This window comes from Clarias gariepinus, chromosome 3 (assembly GCF_024256425.1).
Source record: "Clarias gariepinus isolate MV-2021 ecotype Netherlands chromosome 3, CGAR_prim_01v2, whole genome shotgun sequence".
NCBI lineage: Eukaryota > Metazoa > Chordata > Actinopteri > Siluriformes > Clariidae > Clarias > Clarias gariepinus.
The window spans coordinates 43,278,963-43,299,453 of NC_071102.1; positions in this window are offsets into that span (position 1 = coordinate 43,278,963).

The following is a 20,491-nucleotide window of genomic DNA, read 5'->3' on the forward strand; positions in this document are numbered from 1 at the left end:
AAACTATTTTTCTTATTCTTAATTTTTTAGGTTATCCGTGATCATACAGTATAAGCATGTCATTTCATATCATACTGTGTATAACTGTATATGTAACAAGTAAAAAATTTTTAGATAGCTTTACGTCAGTTATTATTTAAATTGGACATACTTCGAAAAGTCCAACGCTATAGACATATTTGCACTATATTCAGATTTCCACTACACAGGCAAATTTTACTCTGATAGTCAAATGAAGTAGATAATGGTATCAAGATTTTCAAATGTTTATTGAGTAATTAGGGCTTTTTTAAGATATTGCTTAGACCACTGCTTAAACTCAGGAATAGAAAATATGGATTTTCTTTTAAAAAAAGATTAAAACACCCTCTCTGCGCTTTTCATAGTAGCACTGGGAGTGTGCGGGCATCTGACAGACAAACACACACACACACTGGGATTTAGAGCACTTAGTGATTTGTGTTCTCATACTGTAGACTCACTTGCTTCACCCTCGCTTCAAACAAAAGCAAGACCGATGACTTTAACAGGAAGGAGAAAAATAGTCTGTCTAAAACAAGGCAAACTAGATTTATAGTCAATCATTTATTCAGTTTGTTTATTTAACCAAGAATAGCTTGCAACAGAAAAAGAGGTTTTTCACAGAGACATGAAAAAAAGCGTCGTGACAAAAAACAGAGCCCGTGCTTGAGGAAAAAATCCTCGCTCTGACTTTCCAGTCGGTGAAGAGGTGACATTTTTTCTTCCCTACTGTTTACTTGGTAGCGATGATGCTATCAGAGCTAGCTGGGAGTAATTAGCCCTGCTAGTCATCACACACACCCGTCAAACCGTCATATTACCTTTTTTCTCTTTTGATACATTTTATTTTAACATTTTACTCCTTTGATTGGGGAAAAAAAATATGCTGATGAACCAAACAACATGGTATGACACAATGCCAATCAGAACTGTTATTGACCCTTATACCTCCAGTACAACTGTAAAGAAATGTTAAAATATACAAGCTGATATAAGTGTAAGTTATAGAAGTTCAATGTAAATTTGTCTGTCGGTGAACTCTTCCTGTTTAAGACACAGGCTGTTTTGTTTGTGTCGAGCGAAACTTCACTGCTAGCTTTGAAATGGTATTCACTCATATGGAAGCAATTGCATGTGAAGCAAACACGCGGAAAACTGTTTACAGTTGAAAATTATTTCATAATTGTTACATGTGCCTCATAAATCAAAACGAGGCATTATCGAGAAGGACATTGTAACTTCGTCTGGCTAAATCTAACATTTTCTTCTGCTGGCAAAGAAAATTGAAATAGCACTAAATAATGGTCTTATAGCACTAAATTATAATAATAGTCTAATCACACCAAACCGTTATCCCTCAATTAGAGGCTTACTCAGGTTTAAAATCTAAAATTAACACAAGCAGTACTGTGGTTTAAAAAACATGAAAAAATGAAAGTTCTTTTTCAGTGCAGACAAATAACACAGTAATAATGTGATAATGACATGGAACTGAAATGAACCCTGAATGAGAACCTGACAAGGGTCATGTTTTTGTGTTTCTGCACCCTTGTTCACTCAGATCCCTACTTTTTCTGTAACTGACCGGAATGGAACCCGATGTGTCCTTCCGCTGGTACTGATGTTTTGTTCATGATGAGATGTTTTTCTGCTCACCATGAATATACAGAGTGCTTATTCCAGTTCATGTAGCATTTCTGTCCGCTTAAACGCCTCCTTTCTGATCCCTCTCATCAACGAGATGTTTTTAAATGGCATAAGGCCATTAGTAATTATGTAACAAACCGGGACTGAGATATTCTCCAGCGTTTAAATAGAGATCCCAGTCCTTGACCTCAGGGCGTCCACTGGAGCACACTTGGTGTTTGTCTTTTGTTCTTTAACTGACAAATCTCCAGAGAAATATATAATTAGGAATAGAGAAGGAAAAGGAGCGAAAGAGAGATAAAGACATCCATGTGTCCTTGAGAGCTTAAGAATGTCTTATTTTCCTCATTAAATGCTCATTTTAGCCCATGTAGCCTTTTTATAAGGGGTTAAGGGTCTGTCCTCGTGCCATCGGGTACATCGAGTGACGATTACTCCCCACTGCCTTTACAGGTATCCATCGTTTTTTTTGGGGGGGGGGGAATGCTACCAGGTTGCCAGCTCAGTGCCCAGTTGTACCTGATGGTGAAAAACCTTGTTCCTCACTCAAGGCCCAAACAGTGGCAGCTCAGTGGTATTGAATCTCAAACCTTCTTATCAGCAGTCCAACACCTTAACCCCTGCCCTGGCCTCATTATACTTAAATATATTATCTACAGTGTAGGGGCATAAGTGGCGGCTCAGTGGTAGGTTTTTCAATTCCCACCCAATGCCCAAACCCCAGCCGATGCAGTTCCAGTCCCAATCCCGGATAAAAAGAGGGGGTTGTGTCAGTTAGGGCATCTGGTGTAAATGGTCGATGGTGCACTATGGCGATCCCCCAACAGACAACATATAATCAGTGTGTTTCAGTGTGTGGTCATTATGTGTGTATGTCTAATTGATATTTTGGTTAAATTTAAATGCATTAGAAATACTATACGTAAAATGACCTTATCAATTGTGACTACGTTGTGGTTGTCAGTGCCCAAAATCCTAGGATTTTCTTGTACAACAATCGCAAGGGTTTGCACAGGATGCTGCAAACTTAAAGACCTTGCTACGACCTGTATCTTATCCAATGTAGAAAATTTGCATACTCAGCACTAAAAAAGTTTGGTATTTTTTATTTTTGCATGTGTATTTACTTTAGTTGTTGTTGTTGTTAAGACCCTGTTAAAGTAATAGGAAACATATACTACTTTTTGGTTTTCTTCCTTTTCCTTTTTTTAGAGTAAGTGCTAAATAAAGCATGAAAAATGATAATGTCAGATGGATAAAATTCCTTAATTATGTGGAAAATAAAAGGTCTGCATGTGTTTGTGTGTTTGTGACGTGATGGAGTTGCCGCGGCACGTGTACTTTACCTCATATATCTCTCCACTTGATCTGTTTGTTGTTTTTTGCCTCTGAACACACACAGTGAGGACGAGTTGTGTATGAGGGAGGAGAAACGTGTGTGTATGTGTGTGCATGCCTGCGCTTACTTCAGATTTTTAGCAGAGATGTAGGTCATGAACTTTCTGAAATTACACAAGTGTTTATCTCTGCTTGTTAGACAGACCGATATGAGAGACGTGCAGTTTGTCAGCGTGCTCTGTGTGTGTGTGTGTGTGTGTGTGTGTGTGTGTTGTGCTTTCTGTTCATGAATCAGCCAATCACTGACACATGCTTCATTCAGAATAAGTGGAGAATGTCAGAACAATTTGTTCAGGGTTGTAGGGTTAGGGTGTTAAAGGTGTGTGTTTGTGTTTAAAAACAAGTGTGTAAAAGCTTTACTGCACCCATAAAAAGCCTATCCAAGCTGAGCAGGACTGTGTCTGTTCCCTGCACTAAATTTTTCATATTGTCCAGCTTGTGAGCTTGTCTTCAATGAATATTGTTATGAGGCGGAGTCAGGAGGAAGGAGGTCCACTACCAGAACCAATGTTTTAACATATTAAAAAGGTTCTATTCCTTACTTAGAACCTACCATTTATTTTAATTTTTTTTTTTTTTGTAAATAATTTGTAAGTACTTTGAGAGGTGACCTCATTCTGGGTTGGGTCAATGATCATTTTTAAGCAATGAAGAAAATTTTCATGTATGTTCAAATGTTTTTTTTCTTACTAACCCAGTGGTCCACCAACAAACCATCAACCATGCAATGCACTGCTCAACCAACCAAACCACCAACTAACATACTAAACCAGTAACTCACCAACTTCCCAAACCTACTATCCATTTAAACCAAGAACCAATCAACCAAGCAAACCATCATCCAACCAACCAACCAACCCAACATCCAACCAAATCACCCCTCCCCCCCAATGCACTAACCCAGCAACTACCCAGCCCACCAACCTACTATATTTTCAAACCACCAACACACCAACCAACCCACTGACACACTATCCAACCACCAACCAAACCACCTGCTTCACAACCCACCATCCAAATCAAACCATCAACCTTTCAATCCACCATGAACCCAACCTACAACCAACCAGATTGAAGGTTTGTTCGCTAACATTCTTTATTTTTTTATGAGTAATGCAGAGTGACAAGGTTTTGTATGCCCTATAATAAAGAGAATTACTCACATACGGGCAAAAGTTTGCACCACCCATACTTTCTGAAAAAGCTGTATCCAGGAGACATGCATTTTTAGGAGTACCCGTACTGCCCTGTAATTGGATGTTTTAACATTCACCCGTTCTTTAGGGACTGTGGTTTAAAATAAAGGTCCTGATGTATGAACAGCAAGCTGGGGATCACATGTTTCCGATTAGCCTGTAATCGAATCATCACGCCTGAGCATGATGGGTCCGAAAGTAATACTCCCGCATCGCTTTAACAGCTGCTTGTAGAATTTGGTGTCCCTTACACCTTTGACTTAGAACAAAATCAGTGCTGTATCCATTATAGCTGTGTGTGTTTGATATTACTTGGGAATCAAATTAGCCTGAGGAGCACTAAGCTAACAGTTATTTTTTGTCATTTGTCAGAAAATTTATAGAGCAAACCATTAACATTTTGACCTTAGGGCATGTACATGGAGTCTAGCATGTTTTAGCGTCAGCATTAATTACATTGTGAGTCCGAATTGATGGCTGTTGTTTTAAATTTTTAAAGTGACATCTTGGAGAACTGCAGTTTCTCTAAATTGAAAGTGGTATCGGCCAATGTGAGAGCCAATGTGATGTTTTTAGACTTGGGTTAAAGTCAAAAAGTTATTTTTTGTACATTTTTTCATCCTTGATTTCTAGATATTGACTGTTTTTATTAGATTTTTTTTTCAAATGCACATTTTTTATCAGGTTGAGACCATAGGTGTGGAATTTTTCTCTCTTCACCAGCGATACGCACCACTGCCACAACACACACGCACACAGTTTATTCGTATTATCCAGCCTTATCTGTGTGCTGTCATGCCCTGAGCTTATCTCTCTGCTGTAATAGAGCTCCTTTCATGAGTATTACAGTGGAATTCTTTGCTTTCACAGAGCATCCTACAACATTGTGTTTATTGTCAAGGTGTTTAAAAGTCATGAACTCATCAGGGGCTTCATGCGATTGTTTTTGGGGTAAAAACCTGTACACTTTCTTTTGTTATGTGTGTGTGCAAAGGGGGAATTCTGTCACAAAGGGTGCACTGTCCTGTACCTGCAGAAGTGGGTTTTACTAGGAGCTACTATTTTGGGTTGATGCAACAGTATATGATGATCTTACGGATTTTTTTCTTTGCCACCATTACCCTCAGCTTGCTCATCTGGGACAATCTGCTCATTTTAATTTGTACATATTTTCTTACACATTTTATACTCATTTCCCAATTATTATTTTTTTATTCTGTAAAGTTACTATGCGTTAATGATCATTCTTAAAATTGATAAAAATCGAAATAAAATTTAATATAATATGTTAATCAGTTTAAAAGTGCATGATTAGATTTTTTTAGATCATATCAAATCAAATTCAGATTTTATTTGTCACACACACAGTCATACACAGTACGATATGCAGTGAAATGCTTGTACGACCGCCGGTGACCTTAAAAAGAAAATAAAAACTATATATAAGGAATAAATATTAATAAAAAGAAATGAAATACAAAGGAAAATAAATGTAACAATAGTTACATTTGGAACATATTGGAAATGAAGTAATAAATTTGATATTTAAGTGTATTTATTTAGGCTACTTTAGGTACATAATTGGAAATTCTTAATTAATAAAAACTATGAGTATATTTCCAGTTATAAATTGTAGAGTTTTGTGTTTAAATAATTAATCACAATTAATTGTACAGCACTAAATCAAAGTTCAAATCTAAAAAAAAACACTTAAATAAATAAAATGTAAAATTAAAAAAATGATAAAAAAAAATTTTATTTTCTATAATAATAATAATAAGTATTATTATTATTATTATTATTATTATTATTATTAACAATTCATTAGTTTTTTAATTTATTATATTTTTACTATTGCTTAATATTGTGGCTTCAGGGATTTATAATTTCACATTTCACTTATTTATATTATGTTAGAATTTTTTTGTTATTTGTATTTTTTTATACCAAACACCTTGTGATTAGTATTGCAAATTAAATGTTATACAGAAAATAGTTCATTATTAATAATAATCATAGTAAAAATACCAATAAATATAATCACATTGTGTGTGTTTTTCTACAATACTTTCTTTTTTCAACTATAAAAGCACTGTATATTCATGCTCTAGAGACATACATATTAATTTATATTATTTAATTTTCCAATTTTCTGTAGAATAACTCTTACAATAAACAGTTGCCAAATAACAGAGATGAAAAATATAGGCTTTATAAACATTTCCTTAGTCTGCTTCCTTTTAGACAGACGAACAGCACTCCAGTGTTTACTCTGTGTGAGTGTGTGTATGCAGTGTGTTTAAGGGTTATAACTGTAAATCACGTCTGTAGACACATACACACACATACGTGCACGCATGCGGTAGCTGCTGTGCGGTGTGTACACTTCATGATGGTGTGTGTGAAGCACTTAAAGCCACAGAGGTGGTAATACAACACTGGGTCTAACGCACACTCACACACTCACACACACACATTCAAACACTCCAATATATCACAGCATAAATAACACCACAGCAACTGTTAAACAAGGGCAAAAAAAAAAAACTTTTTGTTTTGCACCTTTTTTATTTATGCTTGAATTTTATTTGCTCATTTTATGTATATTAACCCAGTTTATTTAATTGATTCAATTATTTATATTAGTGTTAATAATTTGTTATTTTAAATGAAACACATTGAGATTTTATTGGAAATAAATTCAAATGTAAAAAAAAGAAAAAAAAGGTATTTTCTATTTTAAAAAAATTAAATTCAGACAAACAAAAATGTGTTTATATAAAATAATATTAATGACTATAACAATGTGCATTTAAGCAGAATTTATTTATTTATTTATTTATTTATTTACAGTAACACCGTACCTGCTGAAAATTGTAGGCATTACTATAAACACACACAACATACATCTAATCACACATTGAAAAAATCAACATCATCTTTTTTTATCACCAGAAAACCCTCAACATCTGTAAAGCAGCTTTCAGCCCTCCGAGCTGTTCTGTAAGTGTTTCAGTGCTCCACAGATAGATGTGTCTTTGATGTTCGACTACAATTAAACCTCTCATGACTAAATACCTGTGATGACGGAAAGCTACTGAGATCCACAGCATAATCTGTGCTCACAGGAGAGAGAATTTATTTTTTTTTATTCCTTCTCTTGACGTTGGCGCCTGAATGTGTGCTGGATGAACAGATCTCTTTAATCAGAGGCGGAGGTAAACCACCATGTCCGCAGATTCAAATCAGAAATCAGAGCTGGGGGTTGGAGACGCACCAGGACAGCCAGGTACGGGCTCGCAGCCAATGTTTTTACACTTTTTTTTTTTAAAGTAACAGTGGTGGTTGTTACCTGTTCAGCAACTTGGGACAAACTGTGTGATTAAGAAACAATGTAGGATTTCACAAGTACCAGTACTGACATAAAACACAGAGTTCTTCTAGTGTCTGTAAAAATATGCACTAACTTAAATAGAATTTTACGGATGTATAATTATGTGATTCAAAATCTATTGAAAAATCATCAATAAAGTCATTATTATTATTATTAGTAGTAGTAGTAGTAGTAGTAGTAATAATAATAATAATAATAATCACTTTTTTCATTGGTCACATTTTGTATTTTTTAAGCATCTTACCTCCTAACAATTTGTGTGAGAAGGATCTTAAAGGACAAACAAAGATTCTAAAATGTAATAAATATACATACAATAAACACTTTTGAGTTTTGGTTTGTTTGTTTGTTTGTTTGTTTGTTTGTTTGTTTGTTTGTTTGTTTGTTTGTTTGTTTGTTTTTGTTTGTTTTCAAAGTCAATATTCTGAAAACATCCCCATGGTGAACATTGTACTGACTGTTGTAAGAAAAAAAACAGTGACACTAGAGACTCTTTTAATGAATGATAAGTATACCTTACAACAGTAAGTATACCATACAGTATATAGTACCTTACAAAGTATACCTATAAACACTCAAAGCAGTACTGTGTATATTTTGCCAGACATTCATGTGTTATTTAATGTAGTCTTGAAGAACAGTTCTCCAGAAGTCTTGAAGGACTTTTTTCTGACTCATTTTTGGCTAATTTTGGTCTCTCATTGTCAATCCAGTGCCTGTACCTGACATGTTGTAGGCTGGTGATTAGTATGGTGCTGATGATGAACGCCGAGTGAACAGACGAGAGGGGAAATGAGGTTGTTACAAAAACAATCCATTTCTAAATCAGATCTTTAGGAATTTAGCAGACTGTCATAATAAAATATGTGTTCCCACTTCTTTAGTTTAATCTACAGAATTACATTTAATATAAAGACATTTTTGTTCGGTATTGTACATATACAGCAGATAGATAGATAGATAGATAGATAGATAGATAGATAGATAGATAGATAGATAGATAGATAGATTGATTGATTGATTGGTTAATTGATTGATTGATTGAATTAAGCTGCTAGTTGTGTCTGTCTTGTACCAGAACAGACATCTTTTAAACCCCGGCCCCATTTTTCATCTGTAGGTTTAATATAACACGTATACATTTCAGAAATGTTCTTGTGACAGCTTCATGATAGAGCCTTTGCTATTCTTGTCAGTAGCAGTTCACTCACAAGCGCTGTACCTCAGCTGGCCATAAATCCCAAATCCATAAAACAGGTCCTGAGTGTCCAGGAAACAAGCTCCTCTGTGAATTCATCTGGGTTTTGATATCGTCCACCTGTTTTTATGGCGAAGTTCATATAATCATGTTTAAATATTGCTGTATTTATTCTAGCAGTGAGCCGGTGTCTGTCCAGGGACAAGTTAGAGAACGGGAAACATTTGTAAAGCGACTGGCATCCCATGAGTTACATTAAATTACGCTTTAACGATAAGACTTTTAAAGGTTAAATGGTTTGGTATGTTTGTGAACATGCCATCTTGTGGGACTGAGAGTTTCCCTCTCTTCACTGTGCCAATTAAAACATGGAGGTCTCTGAGTAATAACCCATATCTGTCCAAACGCTGACAGAGAGAGACACGCTGCCTCGTTGTGGAGCACAAGGACGTGCAGGCACGTCATTTTTTTCACCGCTCTTCCATGGCTGGGTGAGTGTGAGCCGTGTACCCTGAATGACACCGCGGGTGTTTTGGTTGGCAGTGGACACCAGAACCTGTCAAACCCTCCAGAAAAGGGCCTCCTACATTGATGGGAGAAAGAAGGAAGCATTGCAGCAGTGTGGCAAATTTTGTATTGTTATTATGACTCTTTAAAAAAAACAAAAAAACCTTCTGAGTTTCACCTTTGTTTCTCGTAAAGTGATACTTTATTTGTCTTTATAGTTTTCTTTAGATTGTTTCCAGACCCACAGGGTTACTCCTGACATTTAACTCGCAGTTAAGTGAAAAGAATGAAACCATGTACTTGATCATATTGGCTACGGAAGCAGTGTTGCATAGGTTTATTGGGTAATGCTAATACACGCTTAAAGGTTACTCAAGAATGAGGTCAGATAATAATTTATTTGCATAGTCTTATATCAGGACTTAACAATGATGGGAGGGAACGATGGTGATCTGTGATTAGACATTAGTGATCCATGATTGGTAGTTGGAAATAATGGTGATTAGTGATTGGTTTTTTGGGAACAATGGTGATCAGTGATTGGTTTTTGGGAAGATTAGTGATCAGTGATTGGTTTTTGGGCACATTAGTGATCAGTGGTTTTTGGGAACTATAGTGATCAGTGATTGGTTTTTGGGAACATTAGTGATCAGTGATTGGTTTTTGGGAACATTAGTGATCAGTAATTGTTTTTTGGGAACTATAGTGATCGATGATTGGTTTTGGGAACTATAGTGATCAGTGATTGGTTTTTGGGAACTATAGTGATTAGTGATTGGTTTTTGGGAACATAAGTGATCAGTAATTGGTTTTTGGGAACTATAGTGATCAGTGATTGGTTTTTGGGAACATTAGTGATCAGTAATTGGTTTTTGGGAACTATAGTGATCAGTGATTGGTTTTTGGGAACATTAGTGATCAGTAATTGTTTTTTGGGAACTATAGTGATCAGTGATTGGTTTTTGGGAACTATAGTGATCTGTGATTGTTTTTTTTGGGAACTATGGTCATTATTGATTGGTCACAGCAGCTGTGATATGAACACTATCCCTATACCCCCTAGGCCTTTTTTTTAATAAATTCACACCTTAAAAGAAAAGTGACAATATGTGAATAATCTTTACCCATGCAGTATAAAGAAATACTTGAGTTACTTAACGCTGGAATGAAACTGCAATGGTTTTCTCCCACACAACTGGATGTAAAATATGGTGTAATATTTGTAGGAAGAATGATTGATATAGCAATACTCTAATAATAATTACAAGACCACTTCTCCCCACATACTGCTGTCAGAATATGGCAGCATGTACACATGCAGGGAGATGTCCAAAGCTTTGAGTGGTCTTGTCAAAATAATTATACCACAAATTTTGAGTGCAAAGTGGAAGTCTCAACAGAGAGGTCCAGCCTGTATTTTTTTATTTATTTATTTTTGGCTTGGAGTCTGTGAACACTATTTGGAAGAAGCCACATTTTCCGATTTTAGTGATGAAATCTCAGCCTATTTTTGTCTCCCTCCAGCCCCCTCTTACCCCCTTCCCCAGAGTGCTTGTGTGTTTCCCAGAGAAACTATATGTCTGTGGCTTCTTCCTTTCCTTACCGCACAGACACATCAAAAATTCATTACTCAGTTTTTACCAAAGCTAGTCCCTCCCTCTGTCTCATACTGTGTATATACACAAATCTATATTCTGAGAACAAGTGCACCCGTTAATCAGGTGTAGAAACACTCAGCAGCTAATAAATCCCCATTCCTAGCTCGATCTAGTTGACTAATATACACAGTATCCTCGAGGACGAGCCGAATGTTGAATCAATGTGATGTATGTTTCACTACACAACCATTCTCACACTCGTTTGAATAATAACCAGGTCAATCTGACTATACAGGAATGTCCTAGGTACATCTCTGGTCAATATGTTATTGCATTAAAATAGAAAGGTTACTAAACTGGTCATTGGATAATGACTGGAGCGAGTAGTAAAATTATAGTAAAACTTGCAGCATTCAAAGGCTGATCACAATCCCGAAAAACAGCCAGGGGTGCCAATACTTTTGAGTTTTCATTTTGAAATTATCCCATGTGAAAATAAAGGCTCGATGTAAAGTAGTTAAGATTTATTTATCATTTCTATGCAACACAATCAGTGAATTTTTCCTTAATTTAACTTTTAGTCGACATTTCCTGGATTAAAGGCTCCGTATTCACTCCTTTCGCTTCCTAGAAAGTGGAATTATCACACTGTACGTCAAATAAAAAACCACTTGAGATCAAGCCACAAAAAACCAAAGCTGTTTTATTTATTTTAACACCCTTTGATAAAGGTTGCTCTTACATTATTCACTCGGAATAAAGTCTTGGCGCCCCCAGGTTACCATTTCAACGAACCGGGTTTGTCTCACGCTTGATAGTTGATGATGTGAAAGAGACAGGAAGGAGTTCTGTTTTAACATTTTAACATTTAATAATCTTCATGTCAACTTTCCGCGAGGAGAAGTATATATGTAACCTTTATGGAAGGAATGTCCGGAGTAAGATGTCTCACTTTCGCCCAAGAAAATAAATGTCTCAGACCCCACATTCATCAAATGCATTCAGCTCTGTCTTCACCTCTGTGGACATGAATGTGAGTTATTCGCAGACTACACTATGCTGACCATTTAGGAGTGCAGGAGTTTTTCACTGTGCTTTTATCGCAGTTCCTCTCAGGTTATATCTAATACCGCTCTGTCATAAAGCTCCATTGTGTATAGGATCCTGAATTACGGCTCATACGCTGATGTATAATGCAAAAGATGAGACAGACAGATATAGAGAGAGGGGGACAAGAAAGAGAGAGAGAGAGAGAGAGAGAGAGAGAGAATACTAGCATGCTTACATTCTCCAGAGCACTAAAAGGCACATATATTCCCCATACTGTATAGTGGACACGTCTCCTGCGGCATGTTTGTAGCAAAGCCAAATTGTTCAAGTGCACACATTCGTTTCGGTCCTTCATCTCAAAGCGAGTGATTGAAGATAATATCGGCTATTTGACCGAGCAAAATGGTTCCCCTATATAAACATTCACGATGGAGGTGACAGAGACGTGCCTGTCCAGACGCAGAGTGAAGACACAACATATATATGGATCCAGCTAAACTTTAAGCGCCGGAGAGACACCACGGCCGTCTGAAGCACCACCAGTGCAAGTAGAGCGAGGTATCAGCTGAGTTGTGAGCTGTCGACAGAAGACACAATGGGCGAAGAGTAGCAGATTAAAAACGTCCCAGAGGACGGACATTAAACTGGGAAGCCGTCCTGTAATCACACCCTTGTTTGGCTTTCGTTACTCCATTGTGTGTTTATAGGACCATTTCTCATGAGCTTTTATTTCCACCCCGAGACTCAACAGGTGTTTTTTTTTGGTGGCGAAGATTATTGTAGATATACAGTATGTGTGTGTGTGTGTGTGTGTGTGTGTGTGTGTGTGTGTGTGAATTGTTCTGTATGTTTATCTGTCTGTAGATACACAGCTGTTCTGGATGAAAATGTCAACCACGTCTACAGCTACTATACTCAAAAGGCCCTGTGTAGACAGCTTGTGTCCGCTCTCGGAGACTCGTGGGATCGTTAAAGCTGGCAAAAATGCCTACGCTGTTCCTGAGCTGTAGCAGATCTGTCACTATTAGTGTTATTACTGTTATCACGCCAATATAAAATAATGGAGCCTGAAAGGAGGTTTAGAGATTTATCCAACAACGCTGTTAAATTCTAAATCTGATTAATGTTAAAGTTCTGAAAGGATGAGTCTAGGAATGTGATCGGGCAAAACATGGTACCGGAAATGTTATAGAAAGTGTCACCCAGGTTAATTTTTAAATAGGATCATGTAACATCATTTTTTATAATACTTAATGATTCTTATGTCCGGATTAATGCTTCATTTCTTGTAAATATGCATACAAATTTATATTTTTATCAGATGAAAAAAAAAACACATTTGCTAGATACAATTTCATGCTTTTATTTATGTAGTGTCTTTTTTTTTATTAAAATCTTTCAATGTTCTTAATTGTCACTTAGATAAAACTTGGTCAACATGAAAAGACATAAACCTGAAAAAGTGTATTATTCCAAAATGCAAAATTGTTAAGATATCACAGCATGAATTTGACATGGTTACGGACACTACAGATTTTTTGCTTTTTATGATTTTTAAGATTATCTCTCATGCAAAGCACCGAGATAGCCCTGGAATTTTATCGGTATATGTGTTCACAATAATTACTAATCATTTCAACTGAATAAACTATAGTTTTCTATGTTTTATGGCCACATACCTTAAGGTTTGTGTCTGATTTTAAACAAAACCACTTTTGTTAGTAATTAAGGCGAAAAGCCTTAACTTTGAACAGAATGCTTTAATTTAAGCAACAATTTTTTCACAGGTCATATGCTTCTAGACACCAATACTCATAAAGAAATATTAATAATGTGCATTATGATATACGAAATATGAAAAATATGAAATTCATATGCGATATGAATTATATATATAGTATGAAGTTAGTAACATGATTTTTTTGGCGAAGCAAGATTGGTCACTTCTATGTCACATAACCTTCAGAAGTTATACACATTTTCTGTATTATATGTATGACAAAAAATAAATGAATAAAATAAGCACAAATAATATGTTTTGGCTGTATCGTTTCTATAGTAACAGCTTATTGACAGGAAACTGTATCATTCCATATTTTCATTATTTGGGTTTTAAACTTTGTGTCTACTTATTAGAAAATGAGAGAGAGAAAAAAGAGACTGTTTATACACTGTAGATTATGTTTAGGTTGCATTTCCAGTTCACGTAGTCTTTGCTATTTAATTGTTTTTTGTTGAATAATGAATTCACTGAAAAAGTTTTTTTTTTTTTTTTTCGGGTTTATTATAGAAATGTTTTGTGATGGTTCAGCCAGTTTAATCTAATCTTGTGCCCTTGATATTCAGCCAGCCTAATAAGGTATTTACGGGTCATCAGCCAAAATTAAAATCTCCCTTTCATCAGAAATGGCGAGCTGTGTTCGAATCAGAGAGGACTGTGGGTTACAGGAGCTCAGGCTAACACTCAGGATCGGATGTTCCCGAACACAATTACCCAGCCTCATTTTGGGCTCAATGGATGCCCCAATGACCCATGCCACCTATTTACATTTAATTACATAGCTATTTGTGACATAAATGTTAAGCAGCCACCGAAGCTCCACAGGTGGGAATGTTAATGAGGAATTAGGGCAAAGGAACATTGCTAAGTAAAGTTACACGTGAAAAGAAAAATCTGGTAGCTTTCTAAAGCGAGTTTGCATCTTATTAGCTAGATAAAATCCTATATCAGTGTTTCCTATAGTGTGGGCGTAGTGTTTGATAAAGGTACTGCGGGTGGGCTGTGAGAGACCATTTACAATATTTAAAGAAAAAAATTTAGTTTTCAATTTCGTAGTAAGGTTTGAAATTACCAAAATATTTATAATTAAATATTTTTACATTTAGAGAGGTAATTGCAATTAATAAAACAAAGCCATGGGATTTTAATAGTTTCATTATTTGTTTATGTTCGAACTGTTCGTGTGTTGATCGGAGTGATGATTAAAGATTTGGGTGGGCTGAAAAAAAATATTTAGGTTTCAAACTTTGTCTGTGGTCTCCTTTAGTTTGGAAATGACTAAAACTATACCTACTGTAGGATTTATTACATATTCTTCCAAATGGACCAAGACATTTTAACCAAATTTACACTGCCAAGTTCTCATGATGATGAAAATGTTAAATCTTCACTAAATGTCATTCCTGTGTTCCGTCAGTGGAGCAGCATGTTTTCACTTTCACAGTCATCTTCGTTATTACCTACCACACACACACACACACACACACACACACTGATCCCAGAACAGCGCCTCTGTTATCTGCAGCTGCTTGTAATACAGTTATAAAGACTGCTATGGGAAACCTACTAAGAGTCTTCTTTAATACGAAATACAGGTTTTAGGACTTAAGAAACGTATACTCTACACGAAGTATTGCTTTTCCACTATATCCTGTGATTTAGGTCTCGCTAATCCCAGGAAGGGTCAAAGGTCAGGGAGATAATCCTGTATATATCCTTTACCTTACTGAAACCTGGGTCTTCATAAAGAGTTATTAAACAGTTAGAAACGTCACTGTGATGGTTAAAGATAACAGAGAGGATTTAACTTCGAGTCCAACCTTCGAGAAGAAGAGACTTTTCCTAATCCAAGCAGGGGGTTTCGGCAAAGTTCTCTTCAATTTTTTCATATCCGCGAGTCGTACAGTAACAAGCCAAATATGATGTTATATGCGTAAGTTTTTAGAAGTAAGAGCTAGCTAGTTACAACAACAAAGCTAATTATGTTCCTTTTTCAGTATGTCCTAAAGTGTGTTTTTTCTACAATACAGTTTAACATCTACCCTCTTTTAAATATATGAGCTCACAGGTGGTCATGATTACGACTGTGATTGACAAGGGGGGAGAGATTGTGCCCCGCCTACTTATCTCTTGGTTCTCATTTAACATGTTTATTTATTAATAATATTTTGGCCTTTAAGAGTTAGCATTCATTTGTTTATCACAATACCTGGTCACAACTGGTTTGCTAGCTGAAGCCTCAACCTAAGAGAAATAGTTAAGGTCCATTCAGATAAACATTCTGTGTGCTTACATGAGTATAAAGCTGATCTTGCGTATCACGTCCAGAGGTCACTCTAGGTCACGAAGGCCTTATTGCTTTACCCCGGTTTATGGGTCATGCTCCATCTGTAACCACAACCCCTAAAAAAACTGGGGTCTGACATTCACACTGATGACAGATCTCCAAGTCATGCGTGTAGCCCTTATTTCTGGATGGAATTTAGTTGTAAAGCCTGACCGCTGTCAGAACATGTGAGATTAAGCTAAAAATGTTAAGCTGTAGATTTCAGTACTCTGTATTTGGAAATCATGTCCAGAACAGGACACCCTGGAGACAAATGGGACAAGCCATATGCAGTGTTCTGTGTTTGATGGATTGCTAAATTGTTTTTCAGATGTATCCTTCACATAGCTGGAGAGACCTGAAGGAGAATTCAGTTCATATTCAAACAACGAGGACCAATCCGATGCTTGGGCCCACCTTCTCACACAGCTTCATCTGTAACTGATTATCTGGAATATTCGTCTGATGAAAAGACACAGAGCTGAGTTTTCAACGCTGGCACAGTGCACACTGATGTGTATCAGCAATTTCTTGGTGGTTTAAAGAAACCCTCATGTAAATGCTGACATGGATCACTACATGATTTCTTTTTTTTTTAGCAAGGTAAAGGATTTTCCAGATGCTGAAAATTGAGAATATTTAAATCACCCAGAATTTAATCCAGCATATAGTTACAGAGTGCACACTTTATCTGTTTTTGTTTTGTTTTACATGTTTTATAATATATTATATATATATATAATATTATTATTATTATTATTATTATTATGCCAAATAACAATATTTCTTTAAGGTTAAAATAAGTACTAATAGTTATAAATATGAAATTGATGGTATTATAAGCTTAATTGTGTTTATTTTTAAGTTGTTTGTTTATAAAAAAAAATTTCAGCTACATTGAACTACTACTATATGTTTCAGGAATTAAAAATTTCCCATCGAATTTGTGTTTTTACAACTGTTAAAACAATTAAAAACAGTCAATATTTTGATTTGTATTTGACAAGCGAAAGCTAAATAAAATTTTAGTTTCCTTGTTTTCTTTCCATTTTAAAACATAAATGCATATGAATTACTTTACAATACGTACTTTACATCAATTTGTCAACTTGATGTGTGACTATTGGTCAGTTTTTCGGTAACACAAACATCGCACATTAAGACAGGAGGTCATTAACTTTATACTCAATTGAAGCTGGAAAATTCCAGTAGTGGTGTTTGCAAGACATAAAACAAATAGCTTGTTTTGAAGAATGTGTGCGGTTTACTCACTAATTGTTGACATAAATGTGAAAAATGAAACATAGGGGTGTATATAATTTGTATATGTAGTGAAAACATTACAATATAGAGTGTTTTGGAATTAAATTAAGATTTTATTGGAATTTGGTCAAACGCTTAAACTGTCAAACGCACTTTACATTAATTTAGTCATTTTTTAAGACTGACGCCGTCACTGTACTGGAGCATGATGGTTAATGTCCCATCTGTCTATGTTCACGTGAACTGACCAAACACAAAATAAAAAAGACAAAAAAAAACCCTCTAGTTTCATTTTTATAAAACGCTAGATGGTGTATGATAAAGTACAATAAGGAAAAAGGTATTGAACTCACACACATGCCTAAAATTCCTGTGTGTCGAACCTATTTAGTCTGGAAGGCCTTCATTTAGGGAACATGTACACAAATAATTATGCCAAGGCACTTTCTTCTTGTAATAAACACCGCTTGGTCCATGGAGAGCAAACAAAAGTGCTAATCTGCCCCATGTGTGACCCTCAGGGTGGAAATATCACCCAATTAACTGACCGAGGATCAGCCCTTTTTATGTCCTGCTAAGTCTGTATGAAAACCAAACACTGTCCCAGGATGAGAGTAGTTGGTCCCCATTAACACCTTTTACCTGAATTAGTGTTTTATGGCATGACGAATAGAAGGCACATGAGCATAAAACTCCTGTGTTTTCCCAATACATTGAGCCTACAAGACATAATAAACACACTAATACACAGACAGGAGTAATGTCTCCTCAGTTTACTATGGATTATTAACAAGCACAGACATTTAGGTGGACTGTGACATGAAATTCGTGACATATAATTCCAAAGTAATCTATTTCTAGTTCTAAGTTGTAACTAATAGTTTGAATTAAAAAAAATAAATGCTAAAATGAATTAACCAACAATCATAAATCGATCTTAAAAAGGGCAGACAACTGACGTCCAAAAATACCAAACCTTATTAATTCTTCTTTTAAAGCCCAGGTGAACATAATTTGATAAACAAGTTGATTTGGCTGGTAGATTTTTTTAAAAAGACCTCACCATCATCATTTACAAATTATCGGCCCATTAACTGACTGAGGATCAGCCCCATTTATGTCTTCATAAATCTATAAGAAAAACAAACGCTGATCCAGAATCAGCTCTCGAACACATTTCCTGGATTCCCATAGGATCAAACTTCACCGTTTAATTGAAACACTCTGAAAGTGTGGTTGGTCCTTATTAAGACCTTTTACCTAAATTAGTGTGTTATGGCATGACGAATAAAAGTCACATGAGTGTGTCTCCTGTGTTTTCCCAGCACATTGAGCTTATGAGGCATAATAAACACACTAATACACAGGCCGGGGTAATGTCTCCTCAGTTCGCTATGGATTATTAAAGAGCATGGATGGATGTGTACGCGGACTGTGAAGCTGCTCCAGTGCTTTAGGTCCTCGGTTTACAATTATTTTGTTAATTCTAGAGACTTTGTGAAGCACTAGTATGTAAAAGCGAGTAAAAGTAATATTTCAGTAGGTGAAATTTATGACACATAATTTCAAAGAGTTTATTTTATTTTTCAGTTGTAATTATTGATTTTATGATTTTTTAATAAGTAATGTTTCCTCGGTTTGCTTCGAATTATGAAAGAGGATGGATAGATTTTTAGGCGGATGCGTCCATTTTCTCCAGGTCCCTGGTTTACATTACTGTCCAGTGAAAGTAAGGTTTTCTTCTTGAGAATTTGTGAAGCAGTAATATGTGAAAGCATGTGATATTTTTGTACGTGATATTCTTTAAAATAAAACATACAATTCCAACCTTGTCATTTTTAAATCAATGTTACTCAACTAAGATGATCTGGCCAATAGATTTTTTTTAGATGTGCTTCTCTATGTCCTAATTGTTCGCAATATTTATTTTTGTTTTTGTTTACTTTAATTCTGTTTTTCATTTTTTCTAAAACCATACACATTTTTTAAAAACATTTCTTAAATAACATTAAAGCTACCAAGTGTTGTGATTCTTATTAAATATCATGTCCCAAGATCCTTCAATTACAGGAATTGACAAAATATACAATTGACCAAAATTAAAAAAGGCCAATATATTTCCACTTTATTTCCAGATTTAATTCCAGTATTTATTATTAACATTTTATTATGAATTCATTAATAACTCTTTTAATTTAGTGTATCTATTAAATCTTTTTCCTTCCATGTTTTATTTGGACAATTTGCTCAGGCATGTTTATTATTATTATTATTATTATTATTATTATTATTATATTCAGCTCTTAATTTCAATAAAAATATCGCAACACGACTTCTTTAAAAATCTTTTATTAAAAAAATTAATTATTAAAGATTAAAAAGAAAAGCTTTGTATAGGATATGTGTGATACACTGTGTTGTTATTGTTATGACAGAATTTATATTAAAAAAGACTTTATATTTTAGTCTATACTATTTTTTTCAGTCGTTTCTCATCATATTTGTTCGAAAGTCAAGTTCATGAGAACGCTGCCATCTAGTTGCTGAACTGTTCAGCTCTCTAAGCCACAAGAGCAACAGACCATGTCCGAATATTCCACAAGGGTGCAGTAAATGTTAAAGCCAGCATCAGAGTGATTTAGGACGGAGTGACCATGCTGCGTTTGTGTATGTTTTGATTGGCGTCAGCGGTAAGGGAGTTGACCTCTGATGCCACCGGAGCTGGGTGGCGGAATGGTGTATATTTACGGCCTGACATGGGAAAAAACATATATATATATTGAGAGAGTACATGATTCAAACACACTTCTGACTTCTAGGTGACCTGAGAACTCGAAGCAAAACCCTAGTGGATAATGTCCTAAGTGCCAATGTGTGTGTGAGACTGAGACACACAGTTAGGTAAATCATTAAGCATCTGACATTCAAGTGGACATAAGTTACACTGGGAGAGTTTTAGCAAACCTTAAAATAAATACACGTAATGAAGGATAATGACAGATATTTAAAAGAACATGTTTGGCAGAAACATCAGATTTCCACAGATCTTCCACTGAGCCAAGTCATGTTTGGTGTGTGCTGTTTCGCACTGACTTACGCTCATAATGAGTAAC